A 23,187-nucleotide genomic window follows, 5' to 3' on the forward strand; every position below is an offset into this window, starting at 1 on the left:
CCAAAATCACCTTTTTAACAGTATCGTGATATATCGTATCGTGATCGTAATATTGTGATTTGTATTGTATTGCCAGATTCTTGCCCATACACACTCCTACCAGTTATTGAATATTTGGTATTTTTGTTTAAGGCTCAAGTTGATGAAATACAAAAAAATGTTAAAAACTGTATGAAAAACGTTTTGACATTCCTGCGTCACTGCACAGATTACACCAGAGTTAATCATAACGATGTGTCTACCACATAAACCGGCTGTTGTAGTAGGTAACAGTGTGAACAGGGTTTCTGCAGGTATCAGCAAATCTAATTTAATGTTTTAATGCCATTTAAGGCCTTAATTTACACAAAATGTATTTAATGACTTTTAATGCTTTTTAATGATGCGCAGAAACTCTGTTTTAGCATTAAACATCTGACCGAGAGCAAAAAATAAAAATGTATATTAACCAATGTTACTGTTAATCACTGACATATGCCAGGATGAAAAAATCCAATATAAATAATAACATTTTTATGTAGTGTATTGGGGGGGGGGGGGGGGGGGGGGGACAGGTTGGTTTTTATTTGCATCAAAAAATGTCATTTAAAGGGTTAAAATCATGCCATTTATTGAATATTTGGTGTTTATGGCTCAAGTTGATGAAATACAAACAATTTTAGATTTATTAGATCTGGAAAATCTTATTTCAAGAAATCTTACCAAGATAATTTTCACTTGTTCCATAGGCAGATTTTTTTTTGCTTGAATTAAGCAAAAAATTTGACCCCTTTTTACTTGAATTAAGCAAAAAAAATCGTGAATTAAGACAAAAAAAATCTGCCAATGGAACAAGTGAAAATTATCTTGGTAAGATTTAGATTTTTTCCAGTGTATTAACCAATGTTTCTGTTAATCACTGACATATGCCAGGCTGCAAAAATTAAATGTAAATAATCCAATTTTTATGTAGTGTACTGGGGGGAAAAAAGTTTGTTTTTTGCATCAAACAATATGGCATTTAAAGGGTTGAAATCATGTCATTTATTGAATATTTGGTATTTTTTATGGTTCAAGTTGATGAAACACAAAAAATGTAAAAAAGTTAAAAACTATGTAAAACATTTTGAGATTCCTGCGTCACTGCACAGATTACACCAGAGTTAATCATAACGATGTGTCTACCACATACACCAGCTGCTGTAGTAGGTGACAGTGTGAACAGGGTTTCTGCAGACATCAGCAAATCTAATTTAATGCTTTTGAATGCCACTTCAAACACATTTAATGTCCATGTCCAACTGCAGATACAGTTTTAACCAGGTTCTGAATAGTTCCTCCTCCAATCACTTCTGCTCAAACTCGTATTTTCCCATTTTTCTGACATTTGCTAATATTCCCTCCGCTCTTTCGTCACAGTATGAGCACGCTTACATTGCAACAGTGATTTCAGCAGGTGAGTTTTTGGTCTTTAAGGACAAAGAAACACTGAGGAACCAGGAAACAAGGACCAGAACCTGAAGCCGACAAACAGAGGTTCAGTGAATGTGGTGTAGATGGTGTGGAGGTGGATCAGTTTGTCCGAGGAGACGGTGTAGAAGGACAGAGATCCAGCAGGACAGTCCACGTAGACCGCCACCCGATGGGAGGAGGAGGGAGAGGAAGAAGAGGAGGAGGGAGAGGAAGAAGAAGGGGAGGAGGAGGAGGAGGAGGAGGAGGAGGAGGAGGAGCGGGAGGAATCAACGAGGGTTATTTGTTTGTGATTGTGCCAGACGGAGAACCCATAATCGGAGCAGAACAGACACCAGGACTGAAGGTTTCCTCCCAGCATGGTTGAAAAATCTCGTCCTTTCCTTCTGATTCGTCGGTAGGTCACTGCGACGTCCACCCATCCCCTCCGCTCCACCTCCCAGTAACAGCGCCCAGTCAGACCAGTGCAACACAGTACCTGACAGCGGTCGAAGCGGTCCGGATGGTCCGGGTACGGCAGCTCCTCCTCCAGCCGGATCACCCTCCGGTTGTTGTCGGACAGTCTGAGGTGTCTGTTGGCGGTGTTGATGTCCAGGGTGAGCGCACAGAAATCTGAAGGACAGGAAACGGACATGTGTCAGATCCATCAGCTAGCAACGATTTAACAAAGAAATGCCACAGCTAACATCTGATGGAACCACAGAGTTTTAGTCCAGTCTGAGTCCTTCAAACTGCAGGTCAGTGTTCTGGAGGTGGAGAGGTTCTAGTTAACCCTTTCATGCATGGATTATGAGAACCTTAATCAACTGTCTTTATTCCTCTTTAGGCATGAAAAAAATGCCATTTTTGAATTTTTATGAAGTTATTTTTCATGGAGTTACAAAAAATGTCCACTCAGCTGGACACCAGGAGGTTAACTTTAAGTGAAGAAACACATATTTAACAAGAAAAGCACTCGGAGAGCGCAGACCTCTGCTAAGACAGATCTGCCCCCACCCCCCATCACCACCAAAATTTAATCATTGCCAGTATCAACATTTCCTGAAAATTTCATGAAAATCCATCCATAACTTTTTGAGTTATCTTGCTAACACACAAACAAACACGCATGCATACACAGAGCAAAGCGATCACAATACAAACTAATATTAGAACATTATAACTAAAAACGCTGCATTTTTGTTTAATTTTGTATTTATACGTTACAGTTAACTCAGATTTTCTGATTATTTAAAGGGGATGTAAAAATACCCGACAGTTAGAGAGTGGAGAAGGTTTTCTCCTTCGATCAAAACTCTAACTTTGATTTCAAATGTGTTTTTACAAACCACTGCTGTCTTTAGGGTTTGTTTTACAGGGTTCAGACATGAAAAACAGAAATATTAGGATAACAAAAAAACTGTCATGCAATGCAATTTAAAGTGATGAAAACTGTGCAGTTTTTCTGGAAATCAACAGTTTTAAGACGATCTCAGGAGGAAACTGTAATGAAATGTACAAAACAAAAGCCTGAGGGAAAATTAAGATAGAGTAAATCTAAACCAATCACAAACTGACAGTTCTTATTGAAACTACAGATTAAATCCACACTTACACTTCTTCAGACCAGGTTTTAACCTGTGTGGTCCACCATGGTCCAACCTGGAAAAACAAACAGATGATTTTATTTTCTGTCCAACATGACATGAGTTTAAGAAACAGGTTAAAGGTCAGTGTCTTAAAGCCTCTACAATCTTAAAAGAAGAGAATATAATTACACTGTTTTTAAATATTAAATATTTGAATTGATTTTTGATTTTAGTGTTTTATTCCGAACATGCAATGACATTTCACATATATGCAAACAAGCCGAACACTCGAAAAGGGGTGGGAGGAAGTGCAACTTCTTTAATCCCACCCCCTCTCCATAAAATACTATAAATAATGTATATATATATATATATATCCCTCTTCCTTTTACATTACTCTTTTATATTTATATATGTATTCATTCACACACACACTCATTCATCCATATACACATACATCCGTTTCTACATATACCCATAACATACAAGTACACATACACACATACCAATACACATGTAGGGTCGGATCTACTAAGATCCCAGTTTGCGTGTCCTAATTTACTTGCGCAATCTAGAATTTTGCGTGTGGGGTTGAACTGCAGTTTGCAGGTAATTTACAAAGATTACTTGCGAAAATTACAATGGGTACAAAGTCTTGGAGACCGCCCTATTTAAATGAGGATTTTGCGAGCGCTACTGAGACAAAACGCTGTAAAAACTGCTGTGGGATAAACCAGCGCTAATGGGAACAGAGACTGAATGATCCAGACGCACGGAAATGTAACGTTGGAGGAGTTTAGTCACAGAGGGTATTGCATGACTCATTACCTTCGCCAACGAGGTTATGTTTATGCCAGTGTTGGTTTGTCTGTCTGTCTGTCTGTCTGTCTGTCTGTCTGTCTGTGTGCAAGATAAGTCAAAAAGTTATGGACGGATTTGGATGAAATTTTCAGGAAATGTTGATACTGGCACAAGGAACACATGATTAAATTTTGGTGGTGATGGGGTGGGGTGGGGTTGCTGGTCTGCCTTGGTGGACGTCTGTGGTCTCCGAGTGCTTTTCTAGTTCATTAATTTTTCATTTTAAAGGTGGTGGTGGTGGTGGTGGTGGGGTGGGGGTAGTTGGATTGAATGACTGTCAGGCGTGGGGGGGGGGGGGGGGGGGGCGCATACGTATCAATTATTTTTCCTTCCGTCACTCCAAAAATGTTCACACCAGGGAGAAAAGGCGTTCTCTGCATCTCATCTCATCATTTCTTTGTCTCCTAACCACAGCCATGTATGTAATTACACATCCAAACTGTTTGCTCCTCCTTTTGAGACGTGGTAAATATAGATGCAGTTTCTATCAGCAAAATTACTTTGGGGTTTAATAAATCACTTTGTGCGTGCTAAATTAATATATTTACATTTTCTCCTCCCAGCGCACACACAACTGCGTGTAAACGCACTATATTTCATATTCATTGTGTCAAATGTACTAACTGGATGCAGACGTGCTATTTTGCACCCTTGAAAGACGCAGCCCTTAGTGCGCACTGTTAGTAAATCAGTTTGTACATTTTTTTGCGTGTGCAATGAGTTTGCACACATTTGAATACCTTTAGTAGATCCGGCCCATAATCTTTTACCTATGTGTTTCTTAATTGTGCTGGCAAATAAATAAATAATAAATAACTCCAAGAAAGAAATATATACAAAAACTAGAAGCACTCAGAGAGCGCAGACCTCCACCAAGGCCAATCAGTGGGCCCCCCCATGGGCCCCCCCACCCCCAATCACCACCAAAATTTAATCATTTGTTCCTTGTGCCAGTATCAACATTTCCTGAAACTTTCATCCAAATCCGTCCATAACTTTTTGAGTTATCTTGCACATGGACACACAAACAGACAGACAGACAAACCAACGCCGACATAAACATACCCTCCCTGGCGGAGGTAACAACAGTGAACATACGGTGACAATTAATAACCCTCATCCCTATATCTTTTGAAATGCATTCTCTTATAAGTGTTTTTGAATTGGTTTATGTTTGGACATTCCTTGTGCTCCTCCCTCAATTCTATTCCAAACTTTAACACCCCACACAGACAGACGAAAAGTTTTCCTAGCAGTGCGAACCTTCTGTATTTTGAAATTCAATCTACCCCTTAAATTCAATCTACCCCTTAAATTCAATCTACCCCTTAAATTCAGTCTACCCCTTAAATTCAGTCTACCCCTTAAATTCAATCTACCCCTTAAATTCAATCTACCCCTTAAATTCAATCTACCCCTTAAATTCTAACTCCCTTCCCTTTCAGTGAATAATTTCTGTATATTTCCTGGTAGTAGATTATTTTTGGCTTTGAATATGATTTGTGTTGTTTGTAGCTCTATGATATCTTTGAGTTTTAGTAACTTTGACTGTAAAAATAATGTGTTTGTGTGATCTGTGTAACCTGCCTTATGAATGATCCTTATTGCTTTCTTTTATCTGTGCTTTGTGTTTAATTTACCTGCTTAAAGAAGCTTCACAGGTCAAATCACCACGTTAAATCAGTATTTTTGTTTTTCACATATTCATCAGCTACTGTCTCCTCATAAATACCTTCTCACAAACTAAATTGTGATTTTAGTTGAAAATATTAACCCAGGGGTGTCAACCACACGGCCCATGGTCCAAAATCAGTCCACCCAAGGGTCCAGTGTGAATGAGCCTCCTGACCTCTGGTCCATACCCAACATGACCAGATGATGTTCAACAAGTGAACGGAGCAGAAGAACCCGTAGAGGAGGTTCAGATTCACCTGAGAACACCCAGTTTCCAGTGTGGATCCTTCAGTAAAGCAGACAGAAGCTTCACTCCTGGTTTTCCTGGATGGTTGTAGCTCAGGTCGAGTTCACGGAGGTGGGAAGGATTGGACTTCAGGGCTGAGGCCAGAGATGCACACCCCCCCTCTGTGATCAGACACCCTGACAGTCTGGAACAACAGGATGAAGTGTTAAATGTTGACACCCTTCTACATGACACCCTGACCTAGGTGAGTCTTGACCAGGTTAAATAAAGGTTACATTTTTTAAAAAGCACTCTGAGCTGCTATGAACCTCCGAAGACCCATCTATGGGTTTTTGTCTACGTTTGTGGATAGGGATGTAACGATTATCGGTATAATGATAAACCGCGGTAAAATTGTAGACGGTTAGTATGACCGTTTAAATTCTAATTATCATGATAACTGTTTGATTACCGCACGTTTAGAGGAAAAAACCCTACATAAAGCTATGCTTTTATGTTCAATATTTGAGTATAGTTTTAATTTATGACAATTTTGATTTTCTATACCTAATATTTGGAACCAATATTCACTTTTAAAGTCTTTGAAAAGGTTCGTTAAGCATCTTTGTGTTATTTATGCAATAAAGTATACACAATTTTCAAATCGGATTTTTTTTGTGTGTGTGTGTTTTCTGGCCTTTTATGTTTTTATAGCAGGTTAAAGTGAAAAAAATAATCGGCAGGTGATATAGATGAAGTTGTGCTGAAAAAAAAAGATCTCAAACATGGGTATAGTAAACATTTGTTTATATAGTATATAAAGGCAAAATCAAATGGACTCACAAACGGCCAAAATAGGCTCAGACTTTGGAAGGTTAATATTTGAATGTTTCTGCAACAGAAAGTAAAGTCAAAATACAACTTGGTTAAATTAATTTTAAGTGTGTGTATTAGTACTTTTTGAACATTTTGAGTACAATTTCAACAATACCACGATAATAATGATAACTGTGACAACTCTGGTCACAGTGACCGTGATATGAAATTTTCATATCGTTACATCCCTATTTGTGGACAAGAGTTTCAGAGCTTTACTTATTTATATTTGGGAAAAAAACAAAAAACAAAAAGGTGTCTACAGCAAAACACATCCATTGAAAAACAGGTAAAATTAGGCGGAGCTTACCAATAACCCCACCCAGTCGCAAAACACTTCAAAAAATCTTTTCAAAAAGTTTTCCACAATTTGTATAAAAGTGCAAAATATAAAAGCACACATGTCGAATTTGAAAAGAATTGGGTGAATAGTGTCTGAGAGATCGGTTGGACGAAAATCTCAGACAGAAGGACGGACAGAATTCCTGGTATACAGTCGTGGAAAAAATTCTTAGATCATCCAAAGACATTATAAACAATGGTTCTGTAATCCAGTCCTAACTCCTGTGTGTATCATGTGACTAAAACAGACAGAAAAGAAAACATGGAATGTGTAAAAGCACCGTTTTTGTCAGTACAATGACATATTGATGGAAGAAGTGAAGTGATTTTGTTTTTTATCAAGAAAACATGTTAAATGGATAGATATCAGCTCTGAAATTAAACTACTATGAGCTATTTTTGTTGGTATCATTATATTTGTCCAAACTAATGGACCTTTAGTTGGACCAGGCATTAAAACGAACAAGAAACTGAAACTGGTCCAATAACGTTTTTCACGACTGTATTTATATACTTCTTTTAAATATGTTTTTATAAATTAAAGATGTATCTGAAAAATGTCGGATGTTGTTTTCACTCAAGACAATCTTTCATACAAAAAAGACAAAAAACAGATGTTCTGTCCTGGGTCTCAGGAGGTTAAAGGGACCAACTCCAGATCTCCATCAGTATTGTGGTCAGGAGAATGAACCCTTATGTCCCTGTTTTTAATGGTGGGGGAAACAGGAGAACTCCACACAAACCCAGTCCAACACCATTAACGTTCATTAACAGGATACTCTTTCAGAAAACAGCTTCCAACTAAGGGTTACCTGAGAGTTTCCAGGGCACAGTGTGGACTTTTCAGACCAGTAGAAAGTATCTTCACTCCTGAATCCTGGAGGTCATTGTTACTGAGGTCCACTTCCTTCAGACTAGACGACTGGGAGCTGAGAACTGAGGACAGAGCCTCACAACTTTTCTCTGAAAGACTGCAGAAAGTCAACCTGGAAACAAAATGTTGTCCTTTAAATACCTACAATGATATTTAATGTTTAATGTCTTACACTGTGACACATATATTTACCTCTGCCAGGAGGTATTGTGATCACTTTGCTTTGTGTGTTTGTTTGTTTGTTTGTAACTTTATTGGAAAACTCTTCCACCCATCTTTCCCAAATCTTCCCCACAGATAGGCCTAGGCCCTGGGACCAACCCAGTACATTTTGGTCCCAGTAGGCCAAAGTTCAAGGTCACAGCAAGGTCACAACATCTACAATTTTCCTATCTGTCATCATTGAGCCATTTTCCAAAATTCATCAAAAATTCAAAATGACTCCGATTAGCCTCCAATTGGATCCACCTGTAGCTTAGAGTATTATCTTGTATCTGGAACTAAATTGTCCACATCCACTGTGGAATGTGGACTCTGTGGACATTTACATTGAACATTGAAAATCCCATTTACCACACATTTAAAATTAGAACTCAACAAGTATTGATTGGAATTGAATATAATTTGACAGACACATGACTGGTACCAAGCTGCAACTTTTTCTGCTGTATGGAACAACCTGGAAACTGTTGAATTTAAACAGAAATAGTCGATCCACACATGCACACTGTTCAGGGTGCTTGACAGAGGTTTGCGTTCTCTGAACACTTGTTACATGTATGTATATCCTCAGCTAAAATTCATAATATTTCAGCTTTTACATCTCCACCTTTACATGCTGTCAAATGCTACTTTTACATGTCATCTTAGATTAGATTATTTTAGATTGAACTTCATTGATGCCAGACGCAACATAATACCAAATTTACACAAATAAGAAATATTACAAGACAAAAAGGAAAGAAAGTAATAACAATAGCTCTAAAAATGGCACTGACAAAAAGGCAATTGCACATTAGAAAGTAAATCGATAATAAAGTAGTAATAATAATAATAAATAACAAAAAAGTAATTATGTTACATTAGAATATGTGCAGTATGTATGTATTTATTTATATAGTTTCATAAACGCAAAACTACTAATAATGATAATTAGAATAAAGTAATAATAGCTAATAACAATAAACAGCAAGAAAACTAAATTACCAACAACAAATAAACATTGCACACGTGTTAGATCTTATATGTTATTTTCTTTGTGTTGCATCTTTTACATAATTTTTGTCTCATTGCTGCTTTAAAGAACAGTTTAAAGCCACAAATGACCATCTGAGGTTTTCAGTTTTCACTCATGAATCAAACCAGTCCAATATTCACTGTGGTACTTGTTTGACGTCAGCCTCATTACATATGTACACACAATTATGTTTGGTCTTAATGTTTATTCTGCATCTTCGTCTAAATTTTCTTTGATGCTATTGACTATAAGGTCCTTGTTAACCATTTCCTTCCTCCTCACCTGAGAATTCCCAGGGTGCACTGGGGTCGGGTTAACGCAGCACACAGAAGCTCCACCCCTGAATCCTTCAGGTCGTTATTACTCAGGTCCAAGTCCATCAGAACCGAACACTGAGAGCTGAGAACTGAGGACAGAGCTTCACAACTTCTGTCCGACAGATTACATCCAGTCAGGCTGAAACACAGTCAGTCATTAACCCTTTGAAGACCATGTGTGGCAGGAATTTACTATTTATACAGCATTCAAGTTACTGTAAGTCCTGAACTGTTCTTGTTACAGACAAACGTCATCTTTTAGCTGAGATCAGGTTCTTTCTATTGGTCTATAGCAAAATAAGGTAGAGGTCTGCATTGGCTGAGGGGGAGGGGTGGAAGTGGGCGGAGCAGAGAGCAGCAGAGGGCAGCCGGTGACAGAGAGATGGAAGATTTTATTAGTTTTAGTAGCATTTTAGCGAGGTTTTAGTGGTGAATTCTTGAAAATAATTATATATAATAGTGATAGTGCTGTTTTGGAGTGTTCTACTCGTGTGTTTTGCTGTGTTTCTGTCAAGTTTCACTCTTTTTTTCCCACTGTTTTCTGTATTTTTCTGGTTTGCATAGTTCACTGGTAGTTGTATTTTAGCTGTAAATATTATATAAATGTATGTATAATTTTTAGACACATGTAAATCTATATGCAAAATGCTAACCAGGGCAGAAAGAGATGCAGTGTGCCTGTAAAAGAATCCGATGATGTATGTTTTTATCAGTGAATGAGGGGGTCTGTTTACAACTAGACAGGAAGTGAACACAGACTATCACACAGGATAAAAATGACTAGAAATAAAATTTAAAAAAATTAAAAATAGGAAGCTGTAACACGGACATAGAACGATCTAGACAAACTAACATGTTGTGAAATAGTTTAAAGTTTATTTCTATAATTTCAGAAAATTTCATTCTAAATATTTAGAGCTGTTTTTCATAATAAATATAATAAAAAAATCGACTCCGTTTTAAAATGTTTTGCTATAACACTGTTTTAAGCATTTATTAATAATGATAATTAATGGACAGATATTGAAAATTAAGTTCTTCCTAAAAAAAAGGTGCAAAAGAATTGGCAAAAAAAGACATTTTCTGACACTTTCATTCCAATTAAAAAAAAACCCTAAAGAAAACAAGGCAGCCTACTTACAGGGTCAACATTATAACAATGAAGTAAGAAGATGAACGTGGCCTTCCTTAACCTCCTGTCCCATTCAAATAAATGAGTAAATTAAATTAAATATTTCATAGGTGATTATTTAAAGCTGCGTATGACTGTCATCGCCAATTCTTCATCAAATGTGTAAAAATCGAGTCTTAGCCTAAATATCAGGAATCCGTAAGTCTTTCCGTGATTACGCCCCTGAATCTCTGTTTACAAACAGAGCTGGTAGGTCAGTCAGGTGTTTTCGGAAATTTGTCGCAACATGCATTGTAGGAAGTGGATCTCCAGCCATTTCCATGTTTGTTGCCGCTGCCATAATGCAGGTGCGTGGAGCTCCCCTTCCCAAAATGCACATCGCAATAAATTTACGAAAATGCCCGAGTGACCTACCGGTTCTGTTTGCAAACAAATGGTTTGTTTATGGTGGAGTACACTTCAAAACTGTTCACCGTGAGGGAAGAGATTCAGGTGAGTAATCATGGAAAGACTTACAGATTCCTGATATTTAGGCTACGACTCGGGTTTTACAGATTTGATGAAAAATTGGCAACAAAAGTCATACGCAGCTTTAAAGTTCCGTTCAATGGGATGCTGTTGCTGATATGGTTAAAGTGAGCTCTAATGAGTGATAAAACAGCTCAGTCTGAGGTCTACTGGTTCTGTTAGACCGGTGTCCGTCCTCACCTGAGGATGTCCACGGTACAGTGGTCAGTCTTCAGTCCAGAACACAGCAGCTCCACTCCTGAATCCATCAGGTTGTTGTTTCTCAGATCCACTTCCTTCAGACCAGACGACTGAGAGCTCAGAACTGACGACAGATCTTCACATGTTCCTCTGACATGTGACAGCCGTTCAACCTGCAACAAAAACACAATTATGCTTTTAATACTCTGCAACTTAAAAGTTATTGTGCGTCTAAATATTTGTGGTTCGTGATTAGTTCTGGAGGATTGATATTCTTTAGCGTTACTTCGCTACATTTCTAAACTAAACTTCTAAAGTTAAATTGTGTGAAAGGACAGAATTTTACGCTGTAGTTATTTTGACATATAGTTCATATTAAATATGTCACAAATATGACAAAGTCCTTGAATTTCCCTGGGGATTAATAAAATGTCTATCTATCTATCTATACTGTCCATAATCATCCATCCATCCATCCATCCACCAGTATTATCATCCATATTATCCATCCATCCATCAATACCATCCAAATCCATCCATCCATCCATCGAACAATATCGTCCATATCAATCCATCCATCCATCCATCAATACCATCCAAATCCATCCATCCATCCATCCATCCATCCATCCATCCAACAATATCGTCCATATCAATCCATCCATACATCAATACCATCCATCCATCCATCCATCCACCCACCAGTATCATCCATCCATCCATCCAAATTACTTAATAATAATGTCCACATATTTCTAAGGTGCAGGCTTTAAAACCAGCCATTTCAAACCATTCTCTCCCTACACCTTTACTGTTTTATTATGTCTCTGATCAATGTTATGTATGTGCAAAATAAATCAATAAATCAATAAATCTTATTGTTACATTATGAAACTCAACAAAAACACGGCAAATCACACTAGTAGAACATTTCAAAACAGCACTATCACTAGTATATACAGTTATTTACATTCTGTTAACAACCAATAGAAAGCTCCCAATCTCAGCATTCGGATGACGTTTGGATTTCGTTAACAGCACATACGGTTCAGGAGCTGCGATAATTTGAATGTCGGTGAATGCAAAAGTGAGTCGCCAGAGAATCGTGTAAAAAGGGTTAAAGTCACTATATAAGCTTTGTTTTTCTTTATGATCAAATCAAATGAAATTAATCTGAAAACAAGCATCAGACAGTGTCACACTTCAATAAAACCTGCGTCTGGACCTGAGAGTTTCCAGTTTGCAGTTTGGACTCTCTAATCCACTCAGCAGCATCTTCACTCCTGAGTCCAACAGCTTGTTGTTACTCAGATCCAACTGTCGGAGACTGGAGGATGGGCAGCTGAGGACGGAGGACAGGACTTCACAGCTTCTCCTCGACAGTCTACACACTATCAAACTGTGATGAAAAGGAAGACAGTGATGTGTTTAATATTTGGTAATGACCATCTTATTGTTTTCTCTGTTCATGTTTGTGCACAGAATCAGTTGATCTTACGTTTGATGTGATTATCGTCTTAATTGTTTTACAGTAGAGCTGAGACTACAGAATCTTCCTTGGGAAAAACCATCCAAGGAACCTCCTTCTGGGGTAAAATCCGATTGAAAATCATGAGTTTGGTTGTTTGTTTCAAAGATGGTGAAGGCTGGAGAAAGGATGTTGAAGCTGTGCTGCAAGGAAGTCGGGGCAGTGTTCAGGGATGGACAGGATGTATACAGGATGGTGTCATCAGTGTATAAACAGAAATGAGCATTGCCAGCAGTATGGATACTGTTGTTTATGTACAATGTTACAAGGCTAGAAAGTTTACTCATGTTTGTTTAAAGTGACTCTTTAGTACAGTGTTTTTCAACCTTGGGGTCGCCTGGAATTTAACCCAAGATCTGGACAAAAATAATACCTTTTAAGACTGTTTTTCAACCTTGGGGTTGGAACCCCATGTGGGGTTGTTCGGAATTCAAATGGGGTCACCTGGAATTTCGAGTAATTGATAAAAATAAAAAAAAAAAAAAAAAAAAAAAAAAAAAAAAAAAAACAAAACTTACTAATAAAAAATCTATGGTGAGTTGACAGAGGCAACGCCAATCCATAAAAGACACGACAAACTGAAGCTGAAACTGAGGCACTGTGGTTCTGTTCATCTGTCAAATGTTCATTGTGGTCGGTTTCAGATGCTGCAGCTCTTTCATAATTCATAGTTTCAGTTCTTGTTTGTTCAGTATTAATTGTCAGTCTTGTAAATCCAAGCTGGACTGACTGTACTTATCCTGACCAAGGAAAATCAAATTCTCCCTTTGTACAGTAATCTACACCTGCATTTACTGCCTCTGTCCAGAATAATATACATTATATAGACTAAATGTCCTCTAAAATTAACCTTAATTTGCAACATAGTATAGCAAACTATTACATGATCAAAAACAGATTAATTTTAGCAAAAAAAAAAATGTCTTGGTTTGAATGTCTGGGGTCGCCAGAAATTTGTGATGTTAAAATGGGGTGACGAACCAAAAAAGGTTGGGAACCACTGGGTTAGTATCTGCCTGCAAAAAATGCTAATTTGTGTTTAGTTCATCCAAAGTTAGCTGCAACAACTATGTGATGTTTAGTTACTGAAGAAATGACAATTGAAATAACAAAATCAGACAATAACTCAGTAACTGCTTTAGCGGATGCTTTGCTGAGCCAATGCCACAAATGTTGGAGTTAAAAAACCTTTTGGTTCACTATAAAACTCAAGGGAGATAAACTATGGTCACTGTCAGTTGGAATGACCGGTTTCCAGTCACTTGTGGCTTCACTTACAATATTGCAACATTGGTCCGATACAATACAAATGTAGAGTTTTTAGCAAAATAACAGCAATAACAACCCCCATACCTAGCCTATGAGTCCTGAAACCAGAACGTATTAAAGTAAAAGTTGTTAAAATATGGCTTTATAAGAGATTATGGTTCTGATTGTGATTTGACCTTAAAGGTGTGTATGACATTCATCACCAATTTTTCATCAAATCTGTAAAACCTGAGTGATAGCCCCAGTAACACGAATCCATTAGTCTTTTCGTGATTACGTACCTGAATCACTCCCTTCACGGTGAAGAACTTCAAATTGTACTCCACTGCAAACATTATTTGTTTACACAGCAAAACAAAACCTAAACGAACCCGTCACTCTGTTTTTTTGGGATTCCATGCAGCCGCAGTATGGCCATAGTAGCAACAACCATGGAAATGGCTTAAATTGCTTTTTGCTACTGCAGCTGCGTGGAATCCCAAAAAAAACAGAGTGACGGGTTCGTTTAGGTTTCGTTTTGCTATGTAAACAAATAGAGTGTTTGTGGTGGAGTACAATTCAAAGTTCTTCACTATGAGGGGAGTCATTCAGGTGCGTAATCATGGAAAGACTAATGGATTCGTGATATATAGGCTATCAGTCGGGTTTGACAGATTTGTTGAAGTTGAGTGTTCACCATTTCCTTATGATGAAACTGCATACTCAAATTAAATGACTCTGGAAACAAGTATCACAGTAAAACCTGTATCACAACCTGAGGATTTCCAGTTTGCCGTTGGGACTCTTCAGTGCAGAACACAGCATCTTCACCCCTGAATCATTCAGGTTGTTTTGACTTAGATCCAGTTTCCTCAGACTAGAGGAGTGGGAGCTGAGGACAGAGGACAGAGCTTCACAGCTTCTCTCGGAGAGGTTACAGCTGGTCAACCTAAAACCAAAATGAGCATATCAATACTCTTGATATTCCTCAGGAGTCATTTTTCTAAAATAATTCAACTTGAAGGAATCTGACATGTTAAAAGCAGCTCATTTTGTTCAAAATGTGAGAAGGCTGAATGTGAATATTAAGATTTTCTCCCAAGTTTTAAACCTTTTGGTTGGTGCAACTCGGGTCCAATGTACGGAAGTAAAAAAACAAAAAAAACAAAAAAACACTATCATCAGCAACATATATCTACCCTCTGACTCGTTTTTCCTCTGCTTCTTCCACATGAAACTCCAATACACTACAAACTTCATCTCACCTGAGAATGCCCAAAGAGCAGTGTGGACTCTCCAGTCCAGAAGAAACCAGCTCCACTCCTGAATCCTGGAGGTCATTGTTACTCAGGTCTAACTCCATCAGAGTAGAACACTGGGAGCTGAGAACCAAGGACAGATCCTCACAACTTCCCTGTGTCAGACCACAACTGTTCAACCTACAAGTAAACAGCATCACAATTATATTATTTTAAGGGTGATCAGTATCTGTTGTTAAAGTTACGTTTTGCTGATGATTAGATATTGTTTGTGCGTCTGTTCACAACTGGAGGGACTGCATCTGGAGCTGGTGCTCATTGTGGGTTATGACATGGACGACTGGTTCTAAAATTCTTCGTACAATAATGTGTCTCTTTATAATGCATGAGCACTAAATATTATGAGGGAAAGATGGTGTGAGATTGAAAAGTGGATGGGGTGGCATTGGCAATGATGTATGCATTGTACCAGTCTGTTGTGGTGAAGCTTTTCATGTACCGCTCAGTCTACGTTCCTACTTTCACCTATGGTCATGAGTAGGTAGTGACCAAAAGAATTAGACTGTGAATACAAGCAGTAGAAATGAGTTTCCTCTGCAGGGTGGCTGGGCTCTCCCTTTTGAGCTCCTCCTAGTTGGCCAAGCTCCTCACCCTGTCTCTGCATAGGACCCTAGCACCTCCACATCCTGAGGAGCCAGATGAGGTGGTTGATCTGGTCAGGATGCATCCTGGTGAGGTGTTTCATATCCAACCAAGGGGAGACCATGGGCAAGCCCAGGACACGCTAAAGGGATTACATCTAGACTGTCCTAGGAACACCTTTAAGTCCACCCTAGAGGAACTAGAGGATGTAGCCTGGGAAGAGGGGGGTTTGGGCTTCTTTGATTAGGCTGCTGCCCCTGCACCCCAGACCCAGATAAGGAGAAGAAGATGAACGGATGATTATTTGTCAGACAAGTAACTGAGTGATATTGTTGTCTACTTTACCATGTCGCTGTTGTTGTATCTCTAACTCGTGAAGACCCTGAAATACTTAAACTTCTCCACTTGGGGGCGGCAACTCTTCCCAATCTGAAGGGAACATGCCACCCTTTTACAACAGAGAACCATGGCCTTGGATCTAGAGGTGCTGAGGCTTCCTTCAGATGCTTGACACTCAGCTGTGAACTGCCCCAGTGTAAGATGGAGGTCACAGTTCGATGAAGCCAACAAGACTACATCATTAGTAAAAAGCAGAAATGGAACTGTGACACCGTCAAACCAGACCCCCTCTGCCTTTTGCTGCACTCAGAAATTCTGTACATTTAAATTATGGACAGAATGGGGGACAAAGGACAATCCTGATGACATAAAACCCACACTGGGAATGAGTCCACCTTACCTCTGACAATGTGAACCAAACTCTGGTTTGTTCATACAAAGACAATAGTCTGTGGCAGTAGGCCATGGACATCAAACTCACAAGTCCCCCCCCTGCAGTATTCCCTAAGGGACATGGTCAAATGCCTTCCCCAAATTCACTACGCACAATTGAACTGGTTGGGTGGCACCTTTTACTACCAGTGTCTGCCCACTAGGTTCCAGGATTGCTGCCATGAAAGGCACCAACAACCTTACAGCTGAAGCAGCTGTTTTAATACTAAGTCCTAGTTACAGTTCGTAACCTGCAAATTCCAAGTGAAATTCCTCCGAAAGTAAGTATCAAATTTTCTATCCTGACCTGAGAGTTTCCAGGACACAGTTTGGACTCTTTAGGGCAACACAAAGTATCTCCACTCCTGAATCTTTCAGGTCGTTGTTACTCAGGTCTAGATGTCTCAGAGTAGATGACCAGGAGCCAAGAACTGAGGCTAGAGCTTCACAGCTTCTCTCTGACAGATTACAGCCAGTCAGCCTAAGGAAGAAAAAGTGAGAAACTATTTTTACACCACCACTTAAAATAATAAATGAAAACATAATCGATCTACCTACAGAGTTTTGTTGGAGGCTTTGACCACTGGCAGCAGCCTCAGAAGAGCCTCCTCTGAAGCAGAGTATTTCCTCAGGTCAAATATGTGCAGGTCTTTTTCTGATGACAACAAGATGAAGACCAGAGCAGACCACTGAGCAGAAGTTAGTTTATCTGTGGCGAGATGTCCTGAACTCAGGTAGAGCTGGATCTGATCCTCTAGAGATCGATCATTCAGTTCATTCAGACAGTGGAACAGATTGATATTTTTCTCTGGGAGGACATTTTTCTTCATTTTCTTCTTCACGTATTTAACTGTTTCCTGATTAGTCTCGGAGCAACGTCCTGTCTGTGTCAGCAGGCCATGCAGAAGAATTTGATTGGACTCCAAAGAAAGACCCAGGAGGAAACGAAGGAACAAGTCCAGGTGTCCGTTTGGACTTTTTAAAGCTTGGTTCACAGCAGTCTGGTGGAGATGCTGCAGTTACACATTTTCTTAATAGTTTAGATCTTTGGGTTTCCTCTGAAAGCAGATTGAGTCCAGTCTTGATGAAGGTCTCATGGACATGAAGAGCAGCCAGAAACTCCTGGACACTCAGATGGATGAAGCAGAACATCTTGTCCTCATACATTCCTCTCTCCTCTTTGAAGATCTCTGTGAACACTCCTGAGTACACTGAGGCTGATGTGATGTCGATGCCACACTCTGTCAGGTCGGATTCATAGAAGATCAGGTTCCCTTTCTGCAGCTGCTCAAAGGCCAGTTTTCCCAGAGACTCGATCATCTTCTTGTTCTCTGGACTCCAGTGTGAATCTCTCTCAGATCTTCCATCATACTTGATGTTCTTCTGTTTGGTCTGAACCACCAGGAAGTAGATGTACATCTCAGTCAGGGTCTTTGGCAGTTCCTCTCCTTTATGATTCAACATGTCCTGCAAAACTCTAGAGGTGACCCAGCAGAAGAGTGGAATGTGGCACATGATATGGAGACTTCGTGACATCCTGATGTGGGAGATGACTGTGTTGGCCTGTTCCTCATCTGTGAACCTCTTCCTGAAGTACTCCTCCTTCTGTGGGTCAGTGAACCCTCTGACCTCTGTCACCACGTCAACATACTCAGCAGGGATCTGATTGGCTGCTGCAGGTCGTGTGGTTATCCAGAGGCGAGCAGAGGGAAGCAGGTTCCCCCTGATGAGGTTCATCAGCAGCACATCCACTGAGGTGGACTCTGTCACATCAGTCAGGATCTGAGTGTTGTTGAAGTCCAGAGGAGGTCGACACTCATCCAGACCGTCTAAGATGAACACCACCTGGAGGTCTTTAAAGATCCAGATTCCTGCTTGTTTGGTTTCAGTGAAGAAGTGATGAATGAGTTCCACTAAGCTGAACTTCTTCTGTTTCAGCACATTCAGCTCTCTGAAGGTGAGTGGAAATGTGAAGTGTACGTCCTGGTTGGCTTTGTCTTCAGCCCAGTCCAGACTGAACTTCTGTGTCACGACCGTTTTCCCGATGCCGGCCACACCCTTTGTCAGCACTGTTCTGACTGGTTCACCTTTGTCATTTGTGCGATTAAAGATGTCGTTACATGTGGTAGTTTCTGGTCTGTCTTGTTTAAGGGAGGTTCTTTCAATCTGTCGGACCTCATGTTCCACATTGACCACTCCGGTCTCTGCCATGGTAATGTAGATATCTGTGTAAATCTCATCAAATGGTTTTCTGTTTCTCGTTTTTGTGAGTTTTTCAATGAAACCCTTAAATTTATTCTTTAGCTTGACTTTGACTTTCTGCAGACACTGGGCAAGAATGTCTGTGTGAGGACAAAACAAATAACATTAATAGATGTAATCCCTTCACTTCTAATAATCTGTTCAAACTAGGGATGCAAACAATTAATCGACTATCAATTAATTGTCGATAAGAATTTGCTCGATTAAATTATTCACTGTCGGTTAATTGCTCTTTTCCACGGCGGGATTTGTGGTGTTGACAGTAGGCAGCGCCGCTGCCCAAACTAGGCTTTACTGTTGCGACGCTGCGACTGGGATAGCCGGTCATTGAACTGGATCATGGCGTTGAAGAGTTAGAATCACTTTATGGACATGGTGGAGCCAAACACAGACCAGCCCATCTGTTTGTGGGACCGGTGCCCCCCCGCCTAAATACACGCACAACTGTGGGGTCGGTATCGGATCGGAGCGTTTTCCCTGGAGGCTGATCTAGTCCACAATCCTCTGGACTATCTGGTCAGTGAGACAGAAGTTGAAAACATCCTCCAGGCTCCTGATCCAGGCCACTGGTATGTCCCACAGTCATCCCGGTGGCCACGCAAAGAAAGCGCGGGGGGGGGGTCTATCCGCTGAAATCTCACTCCATCATGACAGGTAATGATGCAAAGTCAGAAATGCCCATTTTTTCTAAACTGCCCCTCTTTACATCCATTTATTTTATGCAATTTCTCTGCAGAATTTTCTTTAGTTCTACTCCATAACTGTCATTGCCTGTACTGAAATAAAAATGAGCGAAAACCAAACTAAATGCGCAACAAAATTAATAAATATTTGCAAAATGAACTAAAAAGAAAAGAATATTAAACAAAACTACTAAAAAGGAACTAAATATGAAACAAAATTATCTGAAAGTAACAAATCTCGCTCCATCATGTCAGTGATGCAAAGTCAGAAATGGCTGTTTCTTCTAAACTGCCCCTCTTCAGATCCATTTATTTTATTGAATTTCTCTGCAGAATTTATTTAGTTCTACTCCATAAATGTCATTGTCTGTTCTGTATCCAATGGTTAATTAAATCAATCATTAAGGAATATGACATGCTTTTTTTCATGAAGTATAGAGACAATATTTAGCTTTTATTCTTACAGACCCTATCGAAAAAGAAATTCAGGTTCTCAGGTAAATCGCCGCTTATCAATTAATCGTTAATCGATCAACAAGGTCAACCAACTAATGTTTAATGGATTTATTGATAATTTGCATCCCTAGTTCAAACTTCATCAAATCTCGTTTTAATTACTTACCTGCAGGTTCTGAGGTGCACTGTGATAAGTTCTCCACAAGATGATTCTTGTCCATCTTCACCAAAACCATTGTGGCGACTTTAATAGTGTTGATACTGTAGGTCTTCACCATCTGATCGACTGTGTCCACTCTGTCGGCTTCTTCCAGTCGACTTATCGGGATGGCCGGGAAGGTTTCCATGATATCCTGCTGCTGCAAGTACCACTTAAATACTTTAAAGTCTTCACTTCCCAAATCCTCCAGCGTTCCAAAAAGGACCTCTTTTGGCATTGCCATCTGCAGGGATCCACAAGAAACCAAAATAATACCTTCACCTCAGTACCAACGAATCAGTAACTTCAGTCTGAATCCAAACTGTCATTTTCTTTAACAGTGTCTTATAAATTCACTTAGATTCTATAAACATTGAAGAAAATTTGCACCAATATATAATCATAAAAAATATATAAGCGCTGATTCGGGATGTAACAATTACTGATATAATGATAAACCGTGGTAAAATTCCTGGCGGTTAGTATTACCATTTAAATTGTAATTATCATGATTACCGTGTGCAATTACCGCACTTTGAAAACTCACAGAGACAGAGAGAGAGAGAGCTCCATCCTATCTCTCTATCTCTGTCTGAAAAGAAACAAAAAACTCCAACTTCATATGGAAAATGGTCAAACAATGGTCATAAGGTGCCATCTGTAATGCACATTTGTATGTTTGAGGTTTACATGTTAATATTTGAATGTTTCCACCAACAGAAAGTACATTGTGCCTTTTATTTTATTTGTTTTTTTTTTTTTGTTTTTTTTTTTTCAAAATACAACTTGGTTAAATTATTTCAGTGTGTGTATTAGTACTTTTTGAACATTTTGAGCACAATTTCAACAATACCATGATAACAATGATAAGCGTGATAATTTTGGTCACAATAATCGTGATATGAAATTGTCATATCGTTACATCTAGGGATGTAACGATTACCGGTATCACGATAAACTGCAGTAAAATTGCAGACAGTTAGTATTACCATGTAAATTCTAATTATCATGATAACTATGCTTGATTACCGCACTTTTCCAGAGAAAATGCCGATGTAAAGATCTGCTTTTATGTCAAATATTTGAGTATAGTTTTAATTTATTACACTTAAATTTTATATACCTAATGTTTGGAACCAATATCACTTTTAAAGTCTTTGAAAAGGTTTGTTAAGCATCTTGGTGTTATTTATGCAATAAAGTATATACATTTTTCAAATCAGATTTTTTTTTGTGTGTGTGTTTTCTGGCCTGTTATGTTTTTATAGTAGGTTAAAGTGAAAAAATAATAGACAGATGATATAGATGAAGTTGTGCTGGAAAAAAAGATACCAACAAGGGCATAATAAACATGTCTGTATATAGTATATAAAGGCAAATAAAGTACTGAAAAACAGACAAATAGGCTCAGACCACTAAAGGTTAATATTTGAATGTTTCTGCAACAGAAGGTACATTGTGCCAATTATTTTATTTGCTTTTTTGTTTGTTTTTTTGTTTTGTTTTGTATTTATTTTCAAAATACAACTTGGTTAAATTATTTCAGTGTGTGTATTAGTACTTTTGAACATTTTGAGCACAATTTCAACAATACCACGATAATAATGATAACCGTTATATGAAATTTTCATATGGTTACATCCCTAGCGCTGATAAACCTTTCTGCTGGTGGTGGACAAACGTCTATAGAAAGATTCTCACTTTTCGTATGGCTTCAGGTGAACTCTCCACCTTCACCAGAAGAGAAGGAACTGTTCAGTCCTCTTGTCCTGATGACACAGTGCATTCATAGAGATCACATACAGTCCACTTAAAGGAGGTACACATAGTACAGGGGTGTCAAACTCATTTTAGTTCAGGGGCCACATTCAGTTAAATTTGATCTGAAGTGGGCCAAACCAGTAAAATAATAACATAATAATATACAAATAATGTCAACTCCAACTTTTCTCGATATTTCACAGTGAAAAAAAGTCAAATTAAACAATGAAAATGTTTACATCTACAAACTGTCCTTTCAATCAATGTGAATTACTTGGACAAACTGAAAGAATAAGTGTAATTTTAATAATATTCTGCCTCAGTTTATTATTTCCACATGTACATTATAACGTACAGATCACAGTGGATCTACAAATACACACAACATTTAGTATCAGGCAGAACATTGTTAAAATTGCACTAATTTTTCTTAAGACATTTCAGGTTCTTCACATTTGTTCAGATTATTCACATTCTTTGTGAAATTATACTTTGTTTCAGTGTAAATACATGAAAATATTTACATTTACAAAGAGAACATGTTTTTCACAAGATATAGGGATGTGGGTTATTAATTGTCACCATATGTTCACTGTTGTTTATGTATACATTTCCTTCTTTGAGATAGTTATTATTTGTATATTTATTCACCAGCACAACTAAGAAAGGCATTGGTAAAAGATTATATGTGTATTTGTATGTTGTGGATATGTATAAACGTATGTATGTGTATATGGATGAATGAGTGTGTGTGTGTTTTTATGTTTATTGCTGATATATAATAAAATAAAACATTTTGACACAGAATTGTAACTCGACTCCTGTTCCTCATTCAGGTTCCCCAGATCTGTTGAAAACAATAATGATGATTATGAATCTGTCGAACACGAAAAGCAGAACATGACACTGTGAGCTATGAAGAAGTGTGTCTCTTCATTCCCTTTTTTTTTGCAAAACAAACACCCAAAGAAACACAAGCTAGATTCATATGAAGGGTTGATTTCCAACTATCTAATCAACATCAACAGAAATTCATTTGGGTGTATTCCTTCAGTTTAATAGTTTGGTTCATAAGATGTAGCAACAACACCGCAGTAGTTTAAGGAAACCAATA

General features: G+C 38.5%; 1 long non-coding RNA gene and 1 pseudogene across 1 annotated transcript; one reads left to right on the top strand and one right to left on the bottom strand.

Moving 5' to 3' along the window:
- Positions 1-1,002: 1,002 nt before the first annotated feature.
- On the bottom strand, positions 1,003-20,540 carry LOC115414729 (NACHT, LRR and PYD domains-containing protein 12-like; annotated as a pseudogene).
- LOC115414730 (uncharacterized) lies at positions 11,015-14,719 on the top strand. Its single transcript, XR_003934708.1, has 2 exons — positions 11,015-11,048; positions 14,653-14,719. It is a non-coding gene; the product is annotated as an uncharacterized LOC115414730 (long non-coding RNA).
- Positions 20,541-23,187: the final 2,647 nt, after the last annotated feature.

This window comes from Sphaeramia orbicularis, chromosome 24 (assembly GCF_902148855.1).
Source record: "Sphaeramia orbicularis chromosome 24, fSphaOr1.1, whole genome shotgun sequence".
In the NCBI taxonomy this organism is placed as follows: domain Eukaryota; kingdom Metazoa; phylum Chordata; class Actinopteri; order Kurtiformes; family Apogonidae; genus Sphaeramia; species Sphaeramia orbicularis.